This window comes from Pterocles gutturalis, unplaced genomic scaffold (genome assembly GCF_000699245.1).
Source record: "Pterocles gutturalis isolate BGI_N339 unplaced genomic scaffold, ASM69924v1 scaffold12722, whole genome shotgun sequence".
Lineage (NCBI taxonomy): Eukaryota > Metazoa > Chordata > Aves > Pterocliformes > Pteroclidae > Pterocles > Pterocles gutturalis.
Window position 1 is genome coordinate 23,430 of NW_010115481.1, and position 276 is coordinate 23,705.

Consider the following 276-nt stretch of genomic DNA (forward strand, 5'->3'; position numbering starts at 1 on the left):
TTGCTCCAAAACAAAAGACATTTTAAATTTTCCAGTAACTTAAATTCCCACAAAACATAGCTCAGCAAAGCTTTTTCAGACAACAAAGACTTCAAACACACAAATAAGAGATATCTGTCCTTTTTAAGCAGGACTTATTACATATTATACAAGTGCCAAGTTTATTATTTTACTACCATTGCTGCTGTATAACAAAGTAATAAGGTATTGCAATTGTGCAGGCTAAAGAGATATATTATCACCTGGTAAACCTCGCACTGATTTAAGACAACACAG

At 32.6% G+C, this 276-nt stretch overlaps 1 protein-coding gene across 1 annotated transcript in view; it reads right to left on the reverse strand.

Moving 5' to 3' along the window:
• Window positions 1–276, reverse strand: part of LOC104463020 — a gene marked incomplete at its 3' end in the record, with an annotated part of 32,321 nt that overhangs the window by 18,051 nt on the left and 13,994 nt on the right. The gene's annotated exons all lie outside the window — the stretch shown is intronic.